This window comes from Erpetoichthys calabaricus, chromosome 14, assembly GCF_900747795.2.
Source record: "Erpetoichthys calabaricus chromosome 14, fErpCal1.3, whole genome shotgun sequence".
NCBI classification, from domain to species: Eukaryota; Metazoa; Chordata; class Cladistia; order Polypteriformes; family Polypteridae; genus Erpetoichthys; species Erpetoichthys calabaricus.
Genome location: NC_041407.2, coordinates 96,943,243 through 96,968,915, shown reverse-complemented (window position 1 = coordinate 96,968,915; position 25,673 = coordinate 96,943,243). Strand labels below are relative to the sequence as shown.

The 25,673-nt window shown below is 42.8% G+C and overlaps 1 protein-coding gene across 1 annotated transcript in view; it reads left to right on the top strand.

Moving 5' to 3' along the window:
* The window catches only part of gpr179 (G protein-coupled receptor 179), a 98,340-nt gene that overhangs the window by 47,643 nt on the left and 25,024 nt on the right, over window positions 1-25,673 (top strand). The gene's annotated exons all lie outside the window — the stretch shown is intronic.

Genomic DNA, 25,673 nt, shown 5'->3' with positions numbered 1-25,673 from the left:
TCCACACCTGGATTTAGGCGGTTTATCCCATTCTTCCTGGCAGATCTTCTGATGCTTCATTAGATTGGATGGGAAGAGTCTGTAAACCACCATCATTAGGTCTCTCCACAGATGTTCTATGGGGTTTAAATCTGGGCTTTCGACTGAGCACTCAAGGGCACATGGAGACTTGTCCTTAAAGACGCTCCACTCTCGTCTTGGCTGTAAGGTTCGGGTCATTCTTATGCTGAAAGTTGAACGGTCCCCCCCCGGATAAGGTCACACACACACTGTGGAGCAGATTTTCTTCAAGGACTTCTCTGTATGGGCAGCATAGTGGCACAGTGATAGAGCTGCTGACTCACAGTAAGGAGACCAGGGCCCTGCCTGCATGCAGTTTACATGTTCTCCCCATGTCTGCGCGGGTTTCCTCCCACTGTTCAAAGACATGCAGGTTAGGTGGATTGGTCCGTGTGTGTGTTTGCCCTGTCATGGACTGTCGTCCTGTCCAGGTCTTGTTCCTGCCTTGCCCTGTATGCCAGCTTTGATAGGCTCCAGCACCACATGCAACCCTGGTCGGGATTAAGCGGGTTAGAAAATGACATGTCCTCTCTGTATTTGCTTCATTCATCCTTCCCTTAATTCTGACCAGTCCCCCTGTCGCAGCACCCAGCATAGTATGATGCCATCACCACCAACCTTCACTGTAGGGATGGTATTAGGTAGGTGATGGGCAGTGCTTGGTCTTTGCCAGACACAGTACTTGGAGTTCTGCCCAAAGAGTTCAAATTCTGTCTCATTAGACCAGAGGATCCTCTTCCTCCTGCTCTGAGAGTCCTTTAAACTGTCATATGCCTTTTGCTCAAGAGTGGCTTCTGTTTAGACCAGAGGTGGGCAGTGTCGGTCCTAGAGGGCCACAATGGCTGCAGGTTTTCTTCCCAACCCAATTGCTTATTTAGAAACCAATCCTTGCCAGTTTCAGGCCTTATTTAATTTTATGGCTTGTTAGTCTGCAATGTTAAGTTTTTATATCGTAGATTTTTTTCCTTTCCAAGGATACCATCCAAATGATTTGAAGCCTAAAATGGATATTTTTCGGTCTGTCAAATTTTTCTCTTAAGTGTTTTATTAAACCAAATAGTGCATGATGAACACACACACATGTGCAAATGGAAAAGGATAGGTGGAGAGCTGCTGGCTTCTTTGTCATTTGCATCTTAGTGCTAATAAGGATCCATTAAAAACAATGAATGCAGCTCTTTTAGGCTAAAATAAGCAATTAAGGGTGGGGAACTTTAACAAGCGAGACCACTAAAATGAAGCATCAAAATGTCACTTGAGCAACAAGTGCTTCATCAGCAATAACTGGGTTGGAACAAAAACCTGCAGACACTGCGGCCCTCCAGGATTGTGATTGCTCACCCCTGGTCTGGACAACCTACCATAAACATCTGATTGATGGAGTGCTGCCGAGAGAGTCATCTTTCCAACAGGTTCTCCCATCTACTGAAGCTCTATTAGAGTAATCATTAGCTTCTGGGTCACCTCCCTGACCAAGCTCCTTCTCAGTCACTCAGTGTGGGAGGATGGCCAACTCTAGGAATAGTCTTGGTTGCTCCAAACTTCTTCCATTTCACAAATTTTGAGGCCACTGTGCTCCTGGGAACTCTCAAAGCATCACAAATTGTTTATATGCCTTTTACTCAAGAGTCTCTTCTGTCCAGCCACACTGCCACAAATGCCTGATGGATGGAGTGCTACTGAGATGGTCGTCCATCCAACATGTTTCCCCATCTCAGCTGAGGATTTCTGAAGCTGCATTTGAGTGCCCATTGGGTTCTTGGTCACCTCACTATCCAGGGCCCTTCTTGTCTGATTACTCAGTCTTGGAAGAGTCCTGGTGGTTCCAGACCTCGTCCATTTCACAAATATTGTGGTCATTGTGCTCCTGGGAACACCCAATGTTGCAGAAATGCTTTGACCCCCTTGTCCTGATCAATTTGCACAGTTTGATCACAGAGGTCTACAGTCCAGTGAGTTCTTTGGTCTTCAAGGCTTGCTTTTTGTCTGAACATGCCGGGTGAATTGTGGGACCTTCTATAATCAGGTACACATGTGCCTTGCTGAACTGTCCAATCAATTCAGTTTGCCACAGGTGGACTTCAGTCCAATTCCAGAAACATCTCAAAGTGAAATAAAGCACACGGATGAACCTGCGCACAATCTGAAATGCCAGAGCTAAGGGTCTGGATTCTTATAGGAATGAAAGATTTCAATTTTGGATTTTTAATACATTTGCAAACCTTTCTGAAAATGTGTGTTCACTTTTGTCATTATGGGTTGTTAAGCGTAGCTTGAAAGGCAAAAATGGCAAATATATCCATTTCAAATGAAATCTATAGCAGAATAAAGGGTGCAGAAAGTGAAGAGGTCTGAATATGGCCTGTAGATGAACAACAAGCAACGGAGCAGGTAATGCAGGAGATAAGTGAAGATGAGACAGAAATCAGGGACCTGCGGTCAGGGGAGGCAGGTGAGGCTCCATCATGAAAAGTAATAATGATAACATAGAATAAACGTGTCCACTGGTCTGTGCTAGAAATTTGTTTTCTGTATGATTCCAATAATTTTGATTATTTTTATAGTCAAAATCGCAGAATTGGCGCATTTCCTGTTCAAATACATTGGAGAAACACAAGTCTCACCTCACCTCAGATTGCACTCTCCCTCACACATGATGTTGATGCCTGCGATTGTCGCGTGCCTGATGCTGTCTCTCTGTATGTCGCCAATATAAGGTTTGCAGACACGTTTATTATACACCCTGACTTTCCACGGTCTGGCTAATATCTTTAATGAATGTCTGTGATGTATTTAGTCTTGCTGATCGGACTTAAAACTGCGGTGAGACGGCACAAGGTGAGGCAGACAGTACCGTGCCGCCCTGAAGGGGGCGAATGTGAGCCCAACAGGTGCTCGTTGCCGTTCTTCTACGCAGACGCTGTATAAGTTAACGATATCAGAAAGTCAAGTGCACTGCAGCGATCCATTTAGTTTTATTTTTTGTTCCAACTGACTGCCAAAATGGTATATTAAGACTTTTAAAAATAAAGAAAAATAAGGAGGACTTTTACAAGAAAATGGCTAAGATTTTTGTGGAGAAGGATAGGAGTACGGAATTCATTTACAAATAAAGGTACGACCATAAACGGTTTTCAATTTTATAAAAAATGGTATCAGACTAAGAAAAAAAACAATCCAATATTTAAAAACTAAATTTTGACCTTATTACCTTATTATACTCCCTGACTTTCCACAGTCTGGCTAATATCTTTAATGAATGTGTATGATGTATTTAGTCTTGCTGATCGGACTTAAAACTGCAGTGAGAAGGCGCAAGGTGAGGCAGACAGTACTGTGCCGCCCTGAAGGACGCATGTGAGCCCAGCAGGTATTTGTCGCTGCCGTTCTTCTACGCAGACACTGTATAAGTTAGCGATATCAGAAAGTCATGTGCACTGCAGCGGTCCGTTTAGATTTATTTTTTGTTCCGACTGACTGCCAAAATGGAAGATTAATAATTCTAAAACTAAAGGAAAATAAGGAGGACTTTTACAAGAAAGTGACGGAGAAGTGGAGAAGGATAGGCGCACGGACTTCCTTTACAAATAAAGGTACGACCATAAATGGTTTTCAATTTTATAAAAAATGGGATCAGACTAAAAAAAAAACAATCCAATATTTAAAAAATAAATTTTGACCTTAAATAAAATGTTCTTTTGTTTTTCTCGTTATCCTTTTGTTGAACAGTCTGTATTAAAAATGATTAAAGCATCAGAATTAAAAGCTTTTAAAAAACAACTAAATATTTCAACTAAAGTCAAAATTGAAATCCGTTTTTTGTACACCACTCAATACTTTCATTTGAATTGAATGAATATGAATTGCAACGGCAAATTGAGAACACATGGAGCGTGAGGAGGAAATGCGCTCTCTCTCGTCACTATAAATGTAAATATGCGCCTTACCGGTGTGTGTGTAAAGAATGCTGATGAGGTATGAAACCTAACCAGTAGTCAATGTGCAGGCTGCCAGATGATTGGTGAATAAGCAACTCTTTGAGGTTCATATATTTGTAAATCTCACTCTCACCAGCCATGACCCTCACCGCACGTCACTGATAGAAATGTACGAGCAGCAATACAGAAACATAAATATGACGCTGATCTGATCACTTAGACAGGACCGGGGGATTGTGTTGAGAGCCCAGAATGCTAACATATGCACCATATTCACTTTATGAGTTAATTTGATTTCAACTTCTTCAGCCTTTTTTTTAATTTAAGTTAAGCTTCTGAAAGAAAGTTAAGCCGTGCACGGATTGCATAAGACACTTAATTGCAGTTGAAAATGCTGAGCACTCAGAAGACACAGAAACATCTGTCTGGTAGAAAATCGACAAGCTTTGAGTTGCTCATGTCAGACCCCTAATCTGCGCTGTGATTCCTGGAATTAAAGGATGAAAAAATGTCCATAGGAAAGGAATGCTGCAGCCCAGGTGGAAAACAGCCAAGTGTGTATGTAGCCTGACGTGTTACACCAGTCAGTGGATGTGCACATAAGAACATAAGAAATGCGACCTACGAGAGGAGACCATTCAGTCCATCAAGCATCACTAGCTAAGCTGTCCCAGTATCTCATCCAGATTCGTCTTAAAGGGGTTTCTGCTTCAAGTCCATGTCCCAGTAGTTAGTAGTCTTGGCATAAAGATGTACTTCATGGCTTCATTTCTGAACGCCCGTCCCCTTAAGTCCCAAGTAGATCAGTGTTTCCCAAACTCGGTCCTGGGGACCCCCTGTGGCTGGAGCTTTTTGTTCCAATCAGATTCCTAATCAGTGACAACACCTGATAGCACTCATCTAATTTAATTAGCTGCTATTATTTTTCTTTTATTCTTCATTCAGAACAGCACCGCAGCATGATTTTTACATTTATAAGACATTTAGAAATATTTCTGCTTTTGCTATAGATTTAAAAGCTTAACTCTCTTTTGTTGATTTCATTCCATTTTGCTCTTTCTCTGTGCAGTTTTCCTCCTTCGTTGTATCTCATTAATGACAAATAAAAACGAGCAGAGCAGACACCCCGGCAAACAACACTAAATCATGAAAGGTCGCAACTACTTCAGCGTCAGACCCACTAATTAGTAAATAATTAGAGCACCTGGAAAAGTAGAATGAAAATCAAAATGAAAATATTGTTAAAAAGAAAAAAAAAATACAGTACATTAGATAGATAGATTACTCCCATATAACTGATTGGTACATTATTTTTTTTTTACCCAACTTAGTTTTCTAATTTTTATATTGTTCCCAAAACACAGAACTTGGGAAGTAAGAGCTGACTTAATTAGCCGAGGAGTGCGATTAAAAAAACAGAAGCTAGAGGGAACAAAATCCTGCAGCCACAGGGGGTCCCCAGGACCGAGTTTAGAAAGCACTGAAGTACAGGATTCACCCTTAAACTGAAATGTTCAAACTTATGAAGACCTGCATTAGGTCCCCACGTGGCCTCCTCTGCTCGAGACTAACTTCAGAGCCTGTCACAGTAGGACGTGTCCTCAAGCTCTGAGATGCTCTCCTCTGCGCAGCTTCAAGTGCTGCTGTCTTTGTTGTGATGTGGTGGCCATAACTGCACACACCACACCAGATGTGCTCTCGCTAGTGCACTATGTAGTCTGAGTATAATGTCCCTTGAGGATTTTAAAGCCCTGGAGCAGTTCTCCATGTAGTCTTCTCTGCTCGAGATTAGACAGATTGAATTGTCTGTCACAGTAGGACATGTCCTCAAGTCCTTGGATGCACCTGGTTATTCTCCTCTGCATGTCTTTCTTGAGGTGTGGTGACCAGACCTGCACAGAGGACTCCAGCTGTGGTTTTACTAGAGTGTTATGTAGTCTGAGCATAAGGTCCCTTGAGGATTTTAAAGACCCAGATGAGGTCCCCACGTGGTATCCTCTGCCTGAGACTAAGCAGATTTCATTGTCTGAGCCTGTCACAGTAGGACGTGTCCTCAAGCTCTGAGATGCGCTTGGTTGTTCTCCTCTGCACAGCTTCAAGTGCTGCTATGTCGTTGTTGAGGTGTGGCAGCCACACACTGGAATCAAACAACAATTAAAGAATATAATTAAATTAGATGAAAACAATACCACCCCTGTACCCCTACGCCGATATTACATTAAACACATAAACACAAACAACCCCCCACAGCAAAATCCATGGAAAACAGCACTGGATGTAATGAAATGATGTCAATAGTAAGTCCAGAGATCTGTACGTTGAAAGGGAATGAAAAAACAGTCCTACCAGTAGTCCCTGAAAAAGGTGAAGACGGGTGGATGGTTCAGGAGCGCTCCTTTTCTTGCCGGAAGGCCATGACCCCACTATCAGTCCTCAGCACACAGGTAGACAGAAGACAATCCAGACCCCAACAACGAAATAATCCAGGACAGAACGACTAAGTACGGTTAACCAACGGAAGGCAGCCAGACAGAAACACTGAACACAAAACACAATTCCTCTTTGGACACCAGCCCTCCTTTTAAGAGCCACTCTGACCTTTGACCCCAACAGCCCCTGCACCCAGACAGAAGACCAATCAGAGCCTCTGCAGGGACTGCTGGGAGATGCAGTTTTAACTTATAGTAGCACTGCTACAGCGGCACACAGGACTCCAGATGCAGTCTCACTAGTGTATTACATAGTCTGAGCATAACGTCCCTTGACTTGGTTTTTATGATATAACCTGACATTTTGTTTTGCCTTTTTAACTGCTTCTGTGCACTGCTTAGGCAATGATTTCAGACGATGTCTGCCGAGTGTCCCAGACGACTGGTCAAGGTGCCAAACTGAAAGCCCTTCATTTCTAAAAGACACTTGTGTGGTGTACTGTATATGTTACCTCGGGCTGCCCTTTGACATGTTTCCTGTCTTTCCTGGCCTTGTGAGGAGCGCTGCCAACAGGCATATTCCCTAATAGGAGATGCCTTGAGGGCGGCAGAGGCGTGAACAGGCCATCTATTTGTTTAGGGACACTGCAGCAATGGCAGATTCTGTTAATCAAGAGCTGAATCCGCTGAGAAAGTGGACAGATGGGTGCCTGCTTAATATAGGACACGCTGCCGGCAGCGGAAGAAGCCTACTGCATAGGCACTTGTTTTTGCTGTTAGTCTGTTAACAGAGCCAGACACGGAGACTAGAAAATCTGATCACCCCGGCTGACGAGCAGCCTACTGCATTTGTTTTCAAATTGGATTTGTGGAAAAAAAAAAATATATATATATATAAGTACATACTCACTAAATGTCTAGAGATAAGAGCCATATACTCCTAAGAAAATACGATGCCAACTGCACTTTAGCTACAGCAGATTAATTGTTTTGTCGTCTTCATTATTTTCATTTTTTGTGATGAACGTTTCCCCAACATTCCAAATGCCACCTTCTCAGATCACACGGCTGCTAACTTGGTCTTTTATGGGGTTCACAGCGCCACATTTTTAGAATCCTCTTCATGAGCAGCTTGTGATGTGAAGGAAAAAAAAGAAAAAAGCGTCGCAGTTAATCTTCTGGAAAACAGAAAACACTGGGAAACGCCTAAACAGACAATGAGACTGCGACAAAGAGCGGCAAAATGTCACTTGACGAAAACAGCGCCCATCAAAAATGTTCACCTTCCACCCCACTGCCTGGGAAGCTTTCTGATTTTATTGTTAGACAACATGGAATGGCAGTGGATTGAATTTGGCTTTTTTTGACACTGCTTAACAGATCTTCAATGTCAACGTGAAAACAAATCCCTGCAAAGTGGTCTACTGTACAATACAATGAGGTCTGTGTGAGTGTGTGTGTGTGTGTGTGTGTGTGTGTCTGTCTGGCTTTGGTGACTCGATTAAAAGAGGAAGTGCGAGTGTGAGACACACGAGGAGCAGTGGAGGTGAAGGAGCAGAGGGTGTGCGGGGCCTAGTGCTGATCAACCCCACACGGGGCCGTGAATAAACCTGCGCATGAATTTAATAAAAATAATGTTAACATACACCAGATTTTCTGATTACAGTATTCAGCTACATTTTTGCAAGATAACACACGGACTTTATCAAAATTTAAGTGGAGAATGTAACTTGACAAATCCGCTCGAACGGGACACGCGGACCTCAAAAATGGGGCCCCCTTAGGCGCAGGGCCTGGGGCAGACGCCACACTTGCCACCCCCAAACGCCACTCTTGTAAAGGGGAGATGTCTTCAAAGATGGGATGTTTAAAAAGGGGACGGGAGGTGGAAAAGGCACCTCAAAAATAACAAGAGTGAGATACAGGCTTCACGAGAAGACATTAGTAAAGGGGCAAGTGCCATCCTGTGAGTCGCCTTCAAAAACGGGATGTACAGGATGGCGCAGGGAAATGGAAAATTTTGGAAGTAGGTGTTGGCGACCCTGGGGCGACGGCAGTTGTCCAGGACCAATGCGACCTCTTTTAAGAACTCCTTACCATTCGTTATAATGGAGCAGTTGAGTGGTGCACAACGAGAGGTTTGCTGTGAAAGCATTTCATAAAAATGGTGATAGTGTTACTGCTGCGCAAAGGGGATTTCAGCCTCATTACCAGTTAGGACGTCACAATCGTGTCCCGTCTGCTCATATGATTACAACATGGGTGTGTAATTTCGAAGAAATGGGTTAGGCCTTAAAATTGAACTCCCCAGGTGGAGCCACTTTGTGTACTGCCCGACAATCGCTTGTTTGGAAGGCGCATCATTTCACGCAACTGCGACATTCCATGGCCTCCGAGATCCCCAGATCTCACCATTTGTGATTTTTTTTTCTGTGGGGACATCTTAAAAGCCAAGTGTGCCGCACACGTCCTCCAACCATTGCTGAACGAAAAAGGAGGACTGAAGAGGAAAGTGCTGGCATTTCTCTTGACATGTTATGTCTAGCAATGCAGAATTTACACAACAGGCTATCAGAATGTTTACGGAGAAATGGACAACTGCATCTTCATGATGTTTTATTCAAAACGTAAAATGAATATTGAATGAGTATTGATTACCATCATTAATTGCATACCCTGTCCAATCCTGTATTTCTTCATTAAATGTATTTTGTAACGTGTTTATTCATGCATTGAACGTCAATTGAACATTTCCTGTTTTCCTGCGCCACCCTCCTATATAAAAGCAGACGGGAAGCAGGAAAGGCACCTCGAGAATAACAAAAGCTGGAGGAGCAGGCTGTATGGGAATGCACAGCACAGAGGGAGCACTGCTGAAGAGCTGTTAGTAAAGGCGTAAGCGCCATGCTGAGAGCCCCCTTCAGTAGCGGACAGGAGGCACTTTGAGAATAACGATGACAACAACAATTTATTTCTTGTCCAGCCCAAACTCACACAAGGAATGCCTCAATGGGCTTTAACAGGCTCCATTATTTTTGACAGACCTCCAGCCTTGACCAGGACTGTCTTAACGTATGGGCACTGGCTGGGGACCCCAGGAACAAAGGGGCCCAGGATGTTTCTGATGCCTATATAGAAGGGGGTACCCAAAAATAACCGGAATTTACTTACTGAAACTTTAATCTCCTTCAAAGTACTCTCTCCATGTGAATGAATGCCTTCGTCCCAACGGTTTTCCCACTGGTGGAAACATTTTTGGAATCGCTGAAGAGGAACGTCGTCCAAGGCCTGCAGTGATTTTTCTTTGACTTCCTCCACGGTACAAAAACGATTTCCTTTGAGTTTTTTTTTCAAGAAAAAGTAGCACGGAGCAAAGATCAGGTGACATTTCCCCTCGTTTGAAACGCGAAAACCGTAAAAACTCGTAGACCTCTGATCACAAAAAACAGCAAGTCTGCGCTACATTTTGCTTTCTCTTAGGGAAAACAGCTCCTGGAACTGTAGAGATGCTTCAAACTGCTTTTAAAGAGGAAGCTTTAAGTAAAACACGGTGTCTATGAATGGTTTTCACGTTTCAAACGGGGGGAAATGTCACCTGAAGACAAACCAAGATCTGGCCGACCTTCCACAATTAGGAATAACGAAAAATCTTGAAAAAGTTTGCAATGCAATTTACGAAGATCGTCGTTGGACTATTGAAGGGATTTCTGAATTGACTTTTGTGTGTTGAGTTCTTGCCACCCTCCCTACTCACCTGGGGCCTCATGTATAAACGGTGCGTACGCACAGAAATGTTGCGTACGAACCTTTCCACGCTCAAATCGCGATGTATAAAACCTAAACTTGGCGTAAAGCCACGCACATTTCCACGGTAACTCATTCCTTTGCGTACGCAATTTATCCGCCCGGTTTTGCAGACTGGCGGCACCCAGCGTCAAAGCAGTGCTGTGTGATCACCTTTTCTTTCTTAGACCCACATTCCTGGCGCGGCTTTATAAATACACTGAAATTAACTGCATATTGTTTATTAGTGTAATGCATCTGATTGTAATTAACCTGTAGCAATATAATGGTCCAGGGAATAGCCATAGTATTCCAAATACCATAACTGCTTTAGCGTTGTAACTCTCACTGCATCTTCTTTCAGCTGCTCCCGTTAAGGGTTGCCACAGCAGATCATCTTTTTCCACATTACTCTCACTGCACCACTCGGAGTATTTATATCACTGTATCTGAGTGGGAAATCACAGCAGCAGCTGATTGGAAAGAGAATTATCGGTACACAGCATGAAGCAGATGCTGCCTGAGCCACAGCAAACGCTTTAGTCCCTGTACGGACTTCGCGGTTTAGAAACAGTTTAATCCCAAGAACTCTAAACGCACTAAATCAGTCCATCAAGTGGTCCCTGTAGAAATGTTTGGACTTATAAGTACAATTACCCCACTGTAAACTTGCACTACAGTTATAATATTGCACAACCTGCGCCACTTTATAAAGCGCGTATTTACATGTGATGACGGTATTCATTTCTAAGACGAAATGCAGCAAAACATGTTGATTATATTATACAGATAAAACTTTAACTTCATTTAAATAATCTGTATTGTTAATAATTAAACATGTGAGGACACGGTGCCGCAGCGCTAGCTAGTTCAGTAATTGTTCCTGCCTTGCGCTGTATTATTGCTGGTGCTGACGCGACACTGGAAAGATAGACGGATATAATAATTAAACACGTACTACTAAGATATTTCAATGTTCCTTAAAAGTTTTGAAGAATCGAAGTTCTAAGCTTACAGATGGCTTCACGTCTATTACATAGCTTATTGTGTGGCGATTGAGTTTTTGGAGAAAGAAAAGTAAGGACAGGAATTGGAGGTTAGTACGTTTGAAAGAGACAGTACTTCTGTGATAAATTATTTCATTGAAGGTTGCGAATGGCGCAGCAAGCCTCTTGCGTGAGACATGAACAAGCACTGCGCCACCGTGTTCCCATGTTTAATAACATGCTTTCATTCCTATCATCATGAAAAAGATATCACGTATACATCTCGTATTTTAATTATTCAGAGAGCTGTAATATCAAGAATGTAATGGATTATGTGTCCTGTCGGAGAAAGAGATACACATAGAAGATCAAATACAGAACAAAGCATTTAACATGCCACTTTAGTTACAATGGGATTTGAGAAACTAGTAAATTAAACGATTTTAAGATGAAGTTCATGATGTTCTACTTTAATGGTAAAATAAACTACGTGATTAAAGTGGAAATTTCGAGATTAAAGTTGACATTTCGTGCTTTTTCCCCACTGTGTGCCTTTTTTTTGTCTGTACCCTAATAAGCTTTCATATGACACTCAGACGGTGGGCTACGACTCGCTTTTTCACGGCGACTTTGATATGTGATTTCTTTTTTATTTCGGGCACTGTGCGACTTTGTGAAATTGAGCCTTCGAGTTTCTCCGACACTGTCACTCGATCAGCTTCCTTTTGTTGATTATACCACTGTTTAAACCAACAAATAGTACGTTTTTCCTTTGCCTCCACTTGGTATTTGCTGAAATTCTTAGTATTTTCTCCCGTGCTTTTCCCATTGTCTTTTCACAGAAGGCTATTTATATTGATTTGCATATTCAAAGAGGCGTAATTCTGGGAGGAGTTGGGGCGGGACAGAAGGCGCGTGCACGTGCGTTACTTTTCACGCAAATCGGGATTTATGTAGTAGAAGAACGTGAAAGTATGCGTGCGCACAGATTCCTGCATCTGGATTTTTCTGTGCGTACGCACAATCCCGCTTTTGTGCTTACGCCATGTTATAGTGCGAGTTCTACGCACGGCGTTATACATGAGGCCCCTGATCTTTGCTCCACCATGCGACTTTTTCTTGTTCCCATATTTGAAAAAAGAACTCAAAGGAAACCATTTTTGTACCATGGAGGAAGTCAAAGAAAAATCGCTGCAGGCGATATAAATGTTGCCACCAGTGGGAAAACCGTTGGGATAAGTGCATTCATTCACATGGAGAGGACTTTGAAGGACACTAAAGTTTCAGTAAGTAAAACATTTTTTTTTTACCAATTCTGGTTATTTTTGGGTATGTTTCTGTTTTGCTATCAAAACAGTGTAGCGAGTTCCCCTTACATTGTATGAGGAGCCCGGCACACACAAAAATCTCCTACTCTTAGGATAAATAAGTCTATTAGGAACGGAAACTGACAGAATCTTAGCCCTAATTTGATGTCCTCAGATGGAATTGTCATTTGTAAATTTATACCAATGAAATAATCACTCCAACAATTCTTTAACCAATCAAAAAAAAAAGAATATATATTATAAATCAAACAACAATAAACACCCTTTAAACAATCCTTATAAACTCTATAACTATTCAAACCCTAAATAATATGCCTCCCCCTTTAACACTCTAATATATTCCAGAGAATACGGTGCAACAGCAAAGAAAGCAAGAAAGAAATGAAAAAATATCCTATTTATAAACAACACACCTATATTCACATGTACTTTAAACCTATATTACATTTATATACAAATATCAATTAGATGCACACACACAATCCCCACACGTTCCCCAGTCCCTCTTGATATTAACTTTGTTTTAAAAGTATCTTCACACGGCCTGGGACTGCAGTGAATCCAGCGACCAATCCTGAGGTGTGCCGCTGACACGTTTATTAAACTTATAGGTAACAAGAAGCGATCTCACCGGCCTGGCGACAGTTTCTTTGATGAAGGATAAAGTCCGTCTCACCTGGGAGTCTCGGCGTTAGCGTCCGTCCATGGCCGACGCCCGCACCATAACCGCCAAGTAAAGCCTTGAGCTCCGAAGGTCCTCTTAGGTTAGCTGGCACTTCTTCTCAGTGCACCCCACCGTCCTTATTCCGGAGTCTTACTTGCTTTACTGCTTGCTTCTTTGTCCCATTTGCCTTCCCAGCTCCTTGTTTAAACAGACTTTTCTTCTCTCCTCTCCTACTCCCTTTTTTTTTCTTTTTCTTTTTTTAAAATACGCGCCTCCTTGCCTTTTTAAAGTCAGTTCCCCTTACGTCACACCACGGTATGTTTTGGCAAGGACCCACAGGCGAAGTTTGGCCCTCCAATTCCCCATAAAGTGATATCCCACAGTTATTCCCTTGGACATCCTCTAAAAGGAAGCAAGAGGCAGAAACAGTTAAAAGCACACAAAAACAAAATGTGACAACCGTTACAACAGGGGCTCCAGCACACTCCTTTGCCAGGGGGCCTATGATGCTGGTAAGATGGAGCCGGCCTTGACTCTCTGAGAAGAGGAGAAAAAAACTCCCAAAAACACTTTACAGGAAACCAAAAAATGAAAGAAATCTTGAGAATGGTAATTCAGAGAGAGACTCCCTTCCAGGTACTGTAAATTGGGTGTGCAATGAGTGCTAAAAAATGGTGTAAACACACAAAACAGAACATAATTAATCCTCCTCACAGAGCTTGATGGCCAATCATCATGGCCACCTCAGAAACACAATCCAACTGCACAAAACACATGGAGCAGAAAAGAAGACACACACATACGTAGAAACTAAATGAGCAACAATTTGAGCATAAACAAGACATAAAGAGAGCACTTGAACCCCATCGGCATTCCTAGAAATGAAGAAGGACACAAATGATCCTGCCTGGCAGACAACAGCCCCCGCCACCCCCCATTCCAACACCTATCAAAAGCTGGCACACGCACTGCCCTTTTATCTTTTATTCTTTGCATTTTGAGAAAGACAAGCACAGCTTTCTATTTAAAGACGCCTGCAGATGTGATGTTCTGGTGGATTATGTCGATAATCTGGAGCGTCTGACACGGTCTGCCCCGTAGACCCACTTTCTCACTGTCGGGAGTTCTACTGAATCCCCTAGCCTGGTCACTTTCACTGCTCTCACTGAATAGTTTAAGAAGATCAGGGGAGGTAATGTGGTGCTTTTATGAATAAAAAAAAATTAAAAAATTGAAACAAGAGATAGCCGAAGACGCCTCCCAGCCCTGCTGTAACTGGCATGTTTTAGGGCCGTTTGCCATCTTTTCTCAGTCTGTTGTAGGCAGCTTACACTGGAGGTGTTGAGCTTCCTGGGTGGCAGGAAGTTCACTTTTTTTGTACCGTGGATGAAACCACGAAACCTTATAAAGAATCTGGCAATGCCAGTGTGCCGTGGAGGCATTAAGAGTTTAGGCAGATGTTAAGTTCACTACAGCCTCAGATGGAATAGGAGCACAGTACAAATCAAGGGAAGTTTAAGCTCAAGCTTTATAACGCACATGTGAAGTGTCACGTCAAGTACTGTGTACAGTTTTGGTCTCCATATCTCTCTATTATAAAAAAAAATCTTGGATGGAGACAAGACGTGATTGTCTCAGAGAGACATTTTCACGTCTCGCAAGGTGAGTCTTCGTGCCAAGAGATGTAAGCACACCTGGGGCTGGAAGCCCTGCAAGACAAGAGCTTATGCAAAGAGATTTGGAAAAGTCCTGTGTGGTTATGTCAGACACATTTCTTGTAGAGAGAAAGAAACGATATTCACTCACGGCAGTTATATGTTGCGTAGTCACGATGTAATTCCAAACACGGAATCAAAATTCAATGTGATATTGATGAAAAGGTAAAAGCGAAAAGAGATCGAATATATGGACATAGGCGACATGACAGAAGTGTGCTGGTGTGAGATGCAGATCACGTGGCACGGCAGCAGCAGCAGTAAGTCAGCAGCTGATCGACCAAAGAGGAGGTAAAAACAAAAGTATTTGTTTCCCATTGTATCTCCGTTTAAGTCGGGGTGTCGGAGCACGACCGTGTCTCCTTGAGGTGCGTTCAGCCCCCCTCTTCACAACATGAGCGGCAGAGATGTGAAGTGGCTGACACATAGTGCAGGCGGGGGCAAACACCCAAGTTACAAAAAAAGAGAAAGTCCAGAGAAGAAAGACTCGGCTGATTAGGACTGCAAGGGTACGAATATTTTCAGCTGGGACTTTTACCCCTAGAAGGTGATACAACTACGGCTAATTTGAGTGTATCTATATATATAAAATCCCTATGTGCGTCCAGGTGTCCGTGTGTGGGTGTCTTCTGATGAAGTGCGCATGCGCGGGGCACGGTGCGATGCGCGATATTACCGTCAGAGAAAGTTAGAGGCGTTTTACGGAAATACAAACTAGTATTACTGTGAGAGGAAATTAAAGGTACACAATACAGTGACGCATATTACAGCCACATACAAGCCAGTATTACTGTCAGAGGAGATTAAAGGCATATTACCGACGCGCACGCCTGTATTACCGCCAGAGAAAATTAAAGGTATATTACGGACGTATATTACGGACATACAAGCCAGCGGACGTACAAGACGGTATCCTTCAATAAGGGTGCGCACAAAAAGGCGAGCCTCAAAAGGGCGACCTCAATTAGGCGCAGCGAATAAAGGCGCGCGTAAATAAATACACTATTGGACTCTCAGGAATTGTTCTAAATTGGTTTACATCATACCTGACTGGCAGAACTGAGCATGTCGCCCTTGGCAGCGCAAAGTCCCACACCCACAACGTCGCCTGTGGTGTTCCACAGGGCTCTGTGCTGGGCCCTATCCTTTTTACTATCTACATGCTCCCCCTTGGAACTGTCATTGGCAGACATGGTTTATCGTTCCATTGCTATGCCGATGACACTCAGCTTTACCTCAGGACTACTCCCACCTCCTCTACTGCTCCTCTGCCAACATCTACATTGTCTACCTGCCTGGAGGAGATAGAGGCTTGGATGAGGCTCAATTTTCTTCAGTTGAACAGATCCAAAACAGAAGCCATCTTAGTTGGTATATCACATCATCTTCGCTCTTCTACCATCACCAGTATTACTTTCTCTGGCCAAAATATTCCTCTTTCCACATCTGTTACTAATTTGGGTGTTAGAATGGACTCCCAACTTACTTTTGACACCCACATCAAATATCTCTGTAAGTCATCTTTTTACCATCTCAAGAACATCGCCAAACTCCGCCCATTACTCACCCTGGCAGATGCAGAGAAGCTCGTCCATGCCTTTGTCTCTTCCAGGCTGGATTACTGTAATGCACTCCTCATTGGGATTCCTGGCAAGAGTATCCAGAGACTCCAGTATATTGAGAACAGCGCTGCCAGGATCCTGATGAGGGTGCGAAAGTATGATCACATCACCCCAATCCTGAAAACCCTTCACTGGCTCCCTGTTTCATTCAGAATAGAGTACAAGGTCTCCCTTCTTACCCATCAGTGCATTTATGGACATGCCCCTCTTTATCTACAGGAACTCCTTACCCCCCATAACTCCTTACGTTCCCTCCGCTCTGTACTCACTAACACTCTTCAAGTCCCCAGAACTAAGCTCAGCAGCATGGGTGACAGGGCGTTTTCATCGGTGGTGCCGAGGCTGTGGAATGCCCTCCCTGATTACCTGAGAGCCCCACAGTCGACTGAGGCCTTTAAGCGAAACCTAAAAACTCATCTTTTTAGAAAGTCATTTTGTTAAAGTATTTTATAGACTCTTCTGTTCTTTTTTTATTTTTTTTTTATTTTATTTTTTTTATTTTATTTTATTATTCTATTTTTACTCTGTAGCACTTTGGGATTGCTAAAATATAAAGTGCAATATAAATAAAATTTATTATTATTATTATTATTATATTCCAGAGCCATTTGAACTGAATTATCTACGAATGCCTTTATTTGCCGCGCTCAATTGAGGTCGCCTTTTTGAAGCTCGCCTTTTTGTGCGCGCCCTTATTGAATAGAGCCGTACAAGACAGTATTACTGTCACAGAAAATTAGACACACAATACACTGCGGCAGCCCACGAAGAACGGTCAGCTCAGCAAGTAAACATCAACAAAAGAAAGGCTGAAAGAAAGAAAAATACGACCAACAAAAAGAATGAGGTCAAAGTCCCTTGCCATTTAATATAGACTGTTCCTACTAATATTTATGCACTACTGTTCTAGCGCCCGTTATTGTAACGGGCTAAATGACTAGTTTCAAAATAAAACCTCAGGGGCTAAAGAGCCTTCTTAGTGTGTGTTACATTCATATTTTATTTGTAACTTCAGCACTATTTGTTAGTGAGTGCCACTCTAACTTCTTACACCCACCTCCATTGCTTTCTTCAGTTGTACCACTGAGGTTTATTACACATCTAGCATTCCTTTAATCAATTATATATATACTAGACATTAAGCCCGTTACAATAACGGGCGCTAGAACAGTAGTGCCTAAACATTAGTAGGAACAGTCTATATTAAATGGCAAGGGACCTTGACCTCATTCTGTTTCTTGTCTTAATTTTTTTTTGTCAAAAATATTTTTGCAAGAAGCCTAAAGTAAAATAATAAAAAAATAAAATAGAAACTTATATGACAATACAGCAAGTATAATTAAGATTACATTTATCCTCTCCTCTGTGGTTGTTGAGTGATGTGTTGTGTCTGTTTGAAGATCTCCTATCCTGCCTCTCTTTATTTTAGCTTGCTGTGACGTCTCTCCAGCAAGTACTGTGCAGTTCCCCAGCAAGTTTTTTAATCTGTGATGGCGTGCAGCTGATTACTGTATGTGTGGCGTCTCCCTAGCAACGGATTTTATGTGGGCGAAAATAAATCTACTTTTAAAAGTTATCCTATTGTAATATCTTGAAAATTCGTATATTTTGGAAAACCCCTTCAATGACTGACACTTTACCGGGCCAAGCTTCTTAATCGCAAATCTGACATCCTCAGAGTGAACACTTGCACAACAACAAACACTAATCCCACCTCTTTGGGGAAGCTGGTCTCCGCGTCTCAGTACCCGATTGGATTTTCCATGCCTTATGTTTTAGGTGTTACCTCATTTCCCGAAATCCGATTGGATCGGCCGCGCGATATTTTATAGGTCCCGCCCTCTCTGTCTAGTGTGACGCGTCAGGCAGCCTTTGAAGCATCTGCTAGAGGCCGGTGACTCTGCCACTCATTCCGCCCTTCCCTGTACTTCCGCCTTGTCCGTAATATGCGTTTAATTTTCTGTCACAACAGTGGGCAATCAGCAGAGTCTCCCCAGGAACTGATGTAATGTGTGGCGTGCAGCTGATAATCGTGGCTGTGGCATCTCTCCAGCAAGTACTGTGCAGTTCCCCAGCAAGTATTTTAATCTGTGCTGGCGTGCAGCTGATTATTGTATGTGTGGTGTCTCCCCAGCAACGGATTTTATGTGCGTGGCCGCGAGTACCCAATCAGCACTCTCCCCAGCAATGATGAGTGCCCCGCGCATGCGCACTTCACCAGAAGACACGGACACATGGACGCACACAGGGGTTTTATTAAAGAGGATATATTAAAAAAAAGAAGAAGATCCATAAGGATGATAGCTGGTGGAGAGAAGGGGTGCTGAAAAAAAAGAAAAGGAACAGTTTAAATTATCATACAGAATTGAAGTTGGCAATAAAAGTCTGTCATCCATGTAAAACTAATTCAAGTAAACTGTTTTGTGTGAAAGAAGCTGAATTCCCCCGACATAACTACCTGCTTGTCTGATGACTACAGGATGACTCACGTGAGGGTAAAAAAACCAGAAACCCTGACTGCAGTCAAAAGATTCACGAGTGTTGAGAATTAGTCATTGCAAATTGGTCAGATAAAATCAAACAAACTTTATTAGCCTATGTAATGGAAATTTGATACGTTGTACATAGTTTTTTTTCTATTAATGCTGATAAACATCATATTTTTAATTGTTGAAACAGGTAGTATCAGTAAGAGTGAAAGGGAAGGTCTACAGGACGGTAGTGAGACCAGCTATGTTATATGGGTTGGAGACGGTGGCACTGACCAGACACCAGGAGACACAGCTGGAGGTGGCAGAGTTAGAGATGCTGAGATTTGCATTGGGTGTGACGAGAATGGATAGGATTAGAAATGAGGACATTTGAGGGTCAGCTCAAGTTGGAGACAAAGTCAGAGAGGCGAGATTGTGTTGGTTTGGACATGTGCAGAGGAGAGATGCTGGGTATATTGGGAGAAGGGTACTAAGGATAGAGCTGCCAGGGAAGAGGTAAAGAGGAAGGCCTAAGAGAAGGTTTATGGATGTGGTGAGAGAGGACATGCAGGTGATGGGTGTAACAGAACAAGATGATGAGGACAGAAAGATATTGAAGAAGATGATCCGCTCTGGCAACCCCTAACGGGAGCAGCCAAAAGAAGAAGAAACAGAAAGGGGAAATAAATGTCTAATACTGTCAAATTTTAAAGGGAAGGGTGCTATATAACCAGTTGTTGTTCTTGCACATTTATGACCCGACTATATCAGATAAGACTTTTTGTGAGGTGCTTTAGAGTCACCTGTGGGATTGTTTAGGCGGTGGGGGGATGAAGACTTGACCAGAGTGGGCCAGATATACAGCTTTATGTTTCATTCAAGGATCCTCTCCTGGCTGGGGTTCAAATGTCTTGTTTTTGTTTATCTTGTTCATGTTTTATGTTAATGGTGTTGATGATCTGGTTTCTTTCTATCAGTGCGTATTCTCTTGTGTTCCTTGAGTTTTGTGGGTGGTTCCCCCAAGAGGTGGGGCCACCTTCCCATCACTGCAGGGGATTGCCCTTTCAGAACTATGAAGGCTGAGGAAAACCCAGAGTCCCCTGCGGTTCATTGAATCTACGTGTGTTGATGGTGAGTTTTCCTGTGTCTATTGCTTTTATGATAATTCTGAGTTTCTGGCCTTTTCAGATCCTTTTGCTATGTGTGTGTGTTTTTTGTGATTGCTTTGGAGTGCCACCTTTCAATGCTTCAGCAGGCTGATCTTTGTGAAGGTAGCTTGAATTTCAAGCGGGTCAGGTTGTGAGCTCCATCCTATAGTGGACTTCTGGGGACGTCTTTTTTTAAAATTTTTTAAGGCTCCAACCAGCAATGGGGGGGGGGTTTCTCTGGGTGCATCATCTCATTGGGCGTCTTCTCGAAGCTACAGAGAGAAAAGAGGGGGCAGTTATCGACAGCACCCTCTCTTGTCCTGGAGTAGTTTTGAATGCTTTGATTGAGTCATGAAGGTGATCCTCAGGTGTCCACGTGTGACACTTTAAAGCAGTGATACGGCCCTGCCGCTGTCAGGCAGCTTGTTATTGGCTGATAAAAAAAGAGTCAAGCTCACAATACTTTGGAAATATGACACTCTGCAGGAAAGTCACCACGGAGGTTTCTAATTTGTCATACTCTGCCATTCCAAGTCGTGTAATCTGACATTCCCCTATGAGGTGATTCGTGACCTCAGTTGTCAAGTTTGACATCCCTTCTGGTTAGAAGTTGTGTCATGTGACTTTAATTATGAAATCATCTGATCAAAGATGTCCTTACTTGATTCCCTTATACAGATGATCAACTTACCATGTACTGTATAATGGCGGTCCCACCCTTGCTAATGTAGAATCGATGGCTTCACTCTACAAGTCACCACAGGGGGGTATTCACTCTGTCCAGACAAAGCCGTTGGCAGCGATTGTTACTTGTCTGTCTCTCTTAGGTGGGAGATGAATGGAGCCCAGGGCAAGGCATTTAGTGTAAACCCTGTTTTTCCACTTCTGCTAAATGTCACCCTTGTGTATGATATAAATATTTAACTTCTACCTACCGGGCTGAACATTGGCAGCAAATCTTTGAGGCAGGAGTTGTGGAGAAGGTCGGTAAGCTATTTTCAGGTCTTTAAAAGGTCTGCTAAGCTTTTAACTTGGACGTTCAGGCTCAGCTTATACCAAGCTCTTCCCACTTTGTGCTAATCCAAGAGATCAAATGTTGGAATGTATTGCAGACTTATCATCCTTTATAATAACAATAATAATAATTCTTTATATTTATATAGTGCTTTTCTCACTGCTCAAAGCGGTTCAGTGAGTGGGGAGCCACTTCAGCCACCACTAATGTGCAGCATCTACCTGGATGATGTGACGACAGCCATTTTTGCAGTGGTACTCTCACCACGCATGAGGTATTAGGTTGTGAAGGGGTGAGAAAGATAACCAGCTAGAGACAGGAGATGATTTGAACATTAGGACACACTAGACGAGAACAGGCCATTTAGCCCAACAAAGCTCGCCAGTCCTGTCCACTTATTTCTTCCAAAAATAAACATCAAGTCGAGTTTTGAAAGTTTCCAACGTCTTACTGTCTAACACACTGCTTGGTCATTTATTCCAAGTGTCTGTCGTTCTTTGTGTAAAGAAAAACTTCCTAATGTTTGTGTGAAATTTACCCTGAACAAGTTTCCAGCTGTGTCCACATGTTCTTTTAAAATAACAGTTTTGATCCACTGGACTAATTCCCATCATTACTTTATACACTTCAATCATGTCACCTCTTCAACTTCTTTTGCTTAATCTGTAAAGGCTCAGCTCTTTTAATCTTTCCTTATAACTCACCCCATTTAGCCCTGAATCAGCCTTCTCTGGACCTTTTCTAGTGCTGTTATGTCCTTTTCGTAGCCTGGAGACCAAAACTGCACACAGTACTCCAGATGAGGCCTCACCAGTGCATTATAAAGACTGCGCATAACCTCCTGTGACTTGTACTCCACACATCGTGCTATATAACCTGACATTCTGTTTGCCTTCTTAACGCCTTCTGAACACTGTCAGGAAGTTGATAGCTTAGAGTCCACTTGTGACGATGCGGGTTCCACTCCATGCTCCCATCCGGCTCCTGGGAGCTCTGAACCCGACACCGTCGGTAATGTCACTGATGAGCTAGGCAGTGAGGCACAACAATAAAGCAAGGGGATGGTGCAAAAAGTGCAAAGTGCTTTTATTAAAATCAGCAAAATCAAAAGTGTTCAAATAAATAGTGCAGTCAGTCAAATAAATAATCCAATAAAAGCTGGGGAAAAATGTGGAGGTTAAAAATCTAATAAATAAATCCTTTTAAAACACGAGGTTAAAACAATGGCTGGGAGCTGTCCTTTTTAACACATAGCCCAGTGACTTCCCTGCTTCTCCCATCCAGGCTATGCACCAGGGGAGCCACTGTACCTGCAGCTGACCTTCTTCACTAGACTGGTCTAGAAGCTTTTTGGTCCCTGGCTCCATTCAGCTCTCACTAGACTGAGACTTGGGCTCCCCAGCGACCAGGACGCTCACGCTGGGGCTTCCACTTCCCAAGTCCCTGACTCCCGCTGCCTTTGCTGCAGCGAGCCAACCTTCTCCCGATCTCTCCTGCTCCCAACAAATGCTCAGCAGGTATGACCACTACCATCGGCCCCGGGTGTTGGCCATACACCTGCTAGGGCTCGTCTCTCCCAGCTGCTTGCTTACATCCGCGAGACTGCGCTCGCTGGCTCGCTTTCACCGGCTTTCTCCCTCCTGCTTCCTGCCGCCTTCCTCACCCTTAACCTCAGTTCCGGTTCTTTTCTTGTCTCTTCTCCCCTCTGTTTCCTCTTTCCTTCTCCCTTCCTAGCCACCTCGCGCTCCTATTTATTACAGGGACGTGGATCAGATGTGGCAATTAGCAGCTCCCGGCACCAATTACGGATGCGGATGACTCCTCACCTGTGCACTTAAGTGAGCATCACGCATCACCCGGGGACCGCTCGGCCACACATACCATGCCCCCTTCTCTAAGCCGCGAGTGCAGCGATTATTTATTTAAAAAGTGGCCTTTTTGACGTGAGCTGTGGACCCCGCTACACCACACCACCACGACTCCTAAATCCTTCTCATAAGGTTAGGAGGCCAAAATGATCAGGCTGTGGTGGTCAAATTAGCCAGGACACTGGGGTATACCCTATTGTTTACAAAGGATGCCCAAGGATCTTTTATGACCGCAGGGTACCTTGATATGTGGAGTACAAGTCCAGGGATGTTCTGCTGAAGCTTTATACCACACTGGTGAGGCCTCATCTGGAGTCCTGGGTGCAGTTTGTGATTTCCAGGCTACAAAAAGGACATAACAGCACTAGAGAAAGTCCAGAGAGGAGCAACCAGGCAGAGTCCAGGGCTACAGGAGGTGAGTTAAATAGAAAGATTAAAAGAGCTGAGCCTTTATAGTTTAAGAGAAAGAAAATTAAGTGGAGACCTGATTGAAGTGTTTAAAATGATGAAGGAAATTAGTCCAGTGGATTGAGACCGTGACTTTAAAATGAGTTCATGAAGAACACAGAGACACAGTTGGAAACTTGCTAAGGGAAAATTTCACAAAAACTTTAGGAAGTTTTTCTATACACAGAGAACCACAGACACCTGGAATAAGCGACCAAGTAGTGTGGTGGACAGAATGGCTTGTTTTAGTCCAGATTGTTCTAATGTTCTCCTGGCTGTAAGAAATGCCTTCTCACAGGTTTATAAAGCGTAAGAATGAAAAGGAAAGGGAAGGACTAAATAAACAGAAAAAAATAACCATGCAACAAATTGATACATATATGGTAAGGAGCAGAAATAAAAGACATACAGTACACTGTTTATGAAAGTCTAATGTTTCATAAGCAGGCTATTTATGTGAGTGCGAAGCTTATTAAAAACACAGTGACGCACTGAATATCATAAATCTTCACAGCTGCCTACATCTATCAAAATTCAAAGCCGTTTTTGAGTGGTTTTCAGATGTATTTATTGATTCCTCCTCCTTCATTTATTTAAGCATTTACAAACTAGTCTCACTGAAGTTAGATGTATAATATAATTGTCTGGAGACAACCAGGAGTGAATTGTGCTTAAAAGTGGGTGGGAACAATTAGATGGCACACTGAGCGTCACAGCGCCTCATGATGGCCGACAGACAGCAGTCTTCTGTTTGCGATGAGCCGTCTGCAGTCAAAAAATCTCGTAAAATACCCTGTTAGACATGTAAATGTGTGTCGGATATGTGGAGAGCACAACGCACGTGTTAAAAATTAACAAAGGGAAATTTGTTCTGTAGCATCAGATAATACATCAGCATTCAATGGCATCCATAGACGAATGGCAAATGTGAATGATGGGTTGTCGCAGGTGCTATGCCTGCTCTCTGCGTTACGACGATAGTGTAGGAGTGGACGTAAGCTTGTAAGAACTCGAGGCTATATCTATCAAAATGTGAACAGCAGAATACCTGTGTCACACTCCATCAAAAGGACAGCCATTAAGAGAACGGATAACAAAGAGCCATGGAAGCTGCAGATTACAATACTCAAAACACCCGAATTAACAAATCTGCTTGACGATACCAGTAAAGCACAGACGAGGCTGCACAACATCCACCTTCTGACTGCACGTCTATACGAATAACTAGAGAAAGCGAACAGTACTGTCTAATTGGAAATGTAAACATGCCGTGACGAAATAGCCACAGCATTTTAACACGTTGCATATTCATGGAGCACGATGTTTATCGAAACTCTTTTTGCTGTTGTTATGACATATAGTAAAGGAATAGTCAAAGTGGCAGAAAGATATCATAGCAGACAGAAGCGTGGAGCTGCGATGGTGTACACCAGTGACGTGCGGTGAGGTTCATGGCTGGTGACTCCTTCAGAGTGAGATTTACAAATATATGAACCCCAAAGAGGAGCTTATTCACCATTCAGCTGGCAGTGTGCACATTGACTACTGCTTATGTTTCATATCTCATCAGCATTCTTTACACACACACATTGGTAAGGCGCATATTTGGCTAAGAAAGAATGTTAACATTTATAGAGGCAAGAGAGAGCGGAGAGAGCGCATTTGCTCCTCACGCTCCATGTGTTCTAAATTTGCCGTTGCAATTCCACAATTCATACTCATTCAATACAAATGAAAGTATAGAGTGGTGTACAAAAAAAACGGATTTCAATTTTGACTTTAGTTGAAATATTTAGTTGTTTTTAAAAGCTTTTAATTCTGATGCTTTAGTCATTTTTAATACAGACTGTTCAACAAAAGGATAACGAGAAAAACAAAAGAACATTTTATTTAAGGTCAAAATTTATTTTTTAAATATTGGATTGTTTTTTTCTTAGTCTGATCCCATTTTTGATAAAATTGAAAACCGTTTATGGTCGTACCTTTATTTGTAAATGAAGTCCGTGTGCCTATCCTTCTCCACAAAAATTACTTTCTTGTAAAAGTCCCTCCTTATTTTCTTTTAGTTTTAAAAATCTTAATATTCCATTTTGGCAGTCGGAACAAACAATAAAAATAAACAGACTGCTGCAGTGCAAATGACTTTCTGATATCGCTAACTTATACAGTGTCTGCGTAGAAGAACGGCAGCGACAAACA